Source organism: Crocodylus porosus, unplaced genomic scaffold (assembly GCF_001723895.1).
Source record: "Crocodylus porosus isolate Cpor-Errol unplaced genomic scaffold, CroPor_comp1, whole genome shotgun sequence".
NCBI lineage: Eukaryota > Metazoa > Chordata > Crocodylia > Crocodylidae > Crocodylus > Crocodylus porosus.
In genome coordinates this window covers 15,653,039-15,656,320 of record NW_017728917.1, presented here as the reverse complement: position 1 = coordinate 15,656,320, position 3,282 = coordinate 15,653,039, and the positions used below count along the sequence as shown (strand labels likewise).

At 55.3% G+C, this 3,282-nt stretch overlaps 1 long non-coding RNA gene across 2 annotated transcripts; it reads left to right on the top strand.

Moving 5' to 3' along the window:
* LOC109311242 lies at nucleotides 1-2,268 on the top strand. Of its 2 annotated transcripts, none has more exons than XR_002101451.1 (3): nucleotides 1-24; nucleotides 146-260; nucleotides 1,851-2,268. It is a non-coding gene; the product is annotated as an uncharacterized LOC109311242 (long non-coding RNA). The 2 variants fall into 2 exon arrangements; XR_002101452.1 differs by having other exon boundaries at nucleotides 5-24; nucleotides 142-260.
* Nucleotides 2,269-3,282: the final 1,014 nt, after the last annotated feature.

The window sequence follows — 3,282 nt, the reverse complement described above, 5'->3', positions numbered from 1 at the left end:
GCTACGGTGCTGGGATGAGTGCGGGTAAGAGGGGCGCCGCGGGGCGGGCGGGGGCAGGGACTGCGCCGTCTGCCCCCACCACGGGCGGCCGGTGGCTCTGGGCAGCAAGGGAAGGGTCTCCCTGATGCCACCTTTTCCCAGCTAGTGCGAAGAAGGTGGTGGTGCAAGGCACGAACGCTGCCCACCTGATGGACCTCCAGGCCCTGGCGCTCAGCCTGGAGCTGCCCACGTACCTGGTGCAGGACGCAGGGAGGACGCAGGTAACCACGCCGGGCAGGCCCTGTGCCTGCGGGGTGTGCGCCTCGTGCTCACAGAGACGAGTTTCCCAGAGCCGAACACGGCCTGGGGGAAAGGGTGCAGCCATGTGCACAATCACTCAAAGTCCGGAATTAAAACTTTACTATGTGCTTAAAAAACCCGTATTCCCATGAATACAAGGAAGTCTTTGGATAAAGAAAGATCCTAGTTAATAGCTCTGAAACCATAAATAACTTTCAAAAATATGGGGGGCTGTGGGGAACTGATACTGATGAGCTCCACTACAAACAAGCAGTTGAAGTTTTCCTTACAGCAAGGCCTGAATCCTACAAGGCAGCAACAAAGAAGCAGCTGCATCTTGCAAGGGGGCAGGGAAAATGAGAAGGAAACTTTCAAATAAGCAGGAGCAGAAAAGCTTCTAGCAACGGTATAGACGGTGTTTGTTGGCAACTATACCACTAACGAACAACTAAGAAGGCAGAATTGCCCAGTATCGGAGCCAGGGAGCAGCTGGGTGACTTGTCTGCATCCCACCCTGATGACAGAAGCGGTTCCCATTCCAGCACGTACAAACTAGTTTGGCAGTGGCCGTTTAAACACTGGCCTAAAGCCTGGCAAGAGGTATCCTGCTCCAGGAGCGGGAAGAAGAGTTCCTCAAGCCGTTGTTGCTGAGAGCAAATGGGCTGTGGAGCGTTCTGAACCTTCCACAGAACCGAGAAATGTGCTGATACTGGGGGATGAAATGATGACCCTGATAACGACAAGGGTAGGATAGAAGTAACAATTTATAGTAACAAAGGTTAGTAGTAACAACATCAACATGGTTTCACAGGTAATGGGGTTTGTGATGTGTTTTAATAGGCTTCTTATCTCATAGAAGTGTTGACAGGCTTTAAGTTGTAGGGCACTTGGCTTAATACCCCAGGCCATTCTCCAAAAAATATATACAGCAATTCAGCACATGTTAAATGGATTAAAAACCAAGAGCAGATGTGTACTCTCAAATTGTCTGGAAAGAAGGGAACCGTTGGGGATGTATAGCCATACAGTATCTTGATTGATGGTCTGGGCTGAAGTTGTTTAAAATTGGTCTCAGTACCAGAGCTGGGAGGTCCTTTCCCGTGGGTCTTCCAGAATCTCCCTGGCTGCAGGGGCCGAGAGGGATGGCTGTTTTGGAAAGCAGTGACTGAAGGGAAGTTAGCTCTCAGCCATAAGGACTCAACATGTGCCCTAACATAATCCAAACACAAAGAGTCCAGGTCAGGGACTGATGACAGGAGCGTGGACTAACTCTATACAGTGCTGATCAGACCACTAATAAGTGTCCATTTGGGGATGAGACCTCTAATAATACGGGGTGCCTTGATCTCCCAGACGGAGAGAGGCAGGCTGTGATGCTGTGGCTGGAGGTAGACTCACTCTCATAAGAAATAAGATGCACCTTCTAGATAGGGAGGATAATTATTAGCCATTGCAGCCACTTACCTAGAGATATAGTGGACTTCATCGGCTGGATTCAGTCGCTAGATAGGAACTAAGTGTCTACCCTTGGCGTCGCTGTTCTTGATGCAATGGCATTGTCCCCACTTCAGGTCCCAGCTGGATCGTGCACTGTCCTTGCCATCATGGGAGAAGAAGAAACAGTGAATAAAGTGACTGGGACGCTGCAGCTTCTAAACTGAAGGCAGCACCAGAGCTGCGTCCTGCCGTACGTGGCAATGGGCCATGAGGAGCACCCACTGGCATCATCTCTGGCTCTCAGGAACCAGATAGCAGTTCCCTTTTCTGCCTGCTGGCGCTGTTATGGGAAATGAGGCTGGGGTGAGGAAGCAGGGTCTCGGCTTCTGCTTGAGGCAGGAGGTCTTGTTAGCCCTGGGCTCCAAGAAGTGGTATTCCACCCTTTGTATCCAAGGTAGTGGATGGGGATGCTGCATAACCCTGCCTCCCGCTTCCCTCTGACAGACCAGGCTTGTATTGTCTGGGACATGTATAAACAAGGTGCAATTCTGACATGCCTTGGCTTTCCTTTCCTTCCCTTCCCCCTGCAATGGAGCGCACAGCTCTGCTCATTTCCCACCCCTGCCTTTCCTCGGTGTCTTGAAGCGCTGGAGTCTGACTGGAGCGCCTCAGGGATGACAGTCTGTGCCACAGAGGGAAAAGGCTTACTATCTGGGAGAGGGGGTGTCCCATGACCTGCTGCATGAAAAGGGCTGCACGGAGTGAACAGCTCAGTACATGAGACTGTCTAGAGGTTCATGGAAAAGGTTGGGGGCTGACCTGGGGTGCAGCTAGGGTTGGAGGGCTGAAAGCCTTTTGGATTTGGTGCATAAGCTGCCTCTGAAAGCTTCCCGCAGCGGTTTACACCTGGACTGTCCAGCTCGGGTCTCGCTTGTACCGTTTACAGCTCTGCTGCTAGCCCCCGAAGGCAAGACACTAGATCGCATGGCCCTTCTTCGGCAGTGCTGGAAACGTACCCGTTGCCACGGTGCAGGATTGTGCTAGTCATAAATGTGGGGCTTGGAAGCGTAGAAAGCTTGTGTTTTTAAAGTGGGTTAAATATTCGACATTTCCAGGGCTCTGGGATCCTGCTCGCCCGCAGGACATCCGCCTGTCTCAGCCGCCCGGGCGGCAGGGGCACTTGGCCGGCTCTGCGGGCCGGAGTGACCGGTCTCCCGGCGGCCCCTGGGGGGGGAGGGAGCTCCGGGACCTCCCGGCGCACGCCTCCGCGGAGTGGGGCTGCCGGTGGCGCTGGGCGCGGCGGGCAGGCAGCTGCGGCCGAGGCGCGAGAGGAGCCGGGAGCGCTCAGCCGGGGCCCCGCGCCCGAGCTCCCGGCTGCTCCCCGTGCGGCGGCGCCGGGGTAGCGACGGCCGACGGCTCGAGCACAACGGCGCCGCCCGGGCCCCGTGTCTCTGGTGGATCGCGGGCCTGCCTGCGGCCGCGCCGCTGTCCTTTCCGGAAGCGAGCTGGGGTCCAGACGGACAGCGGCTCGGCCCGGGACAAGGCCGCACATTCGCTCCACGTGCT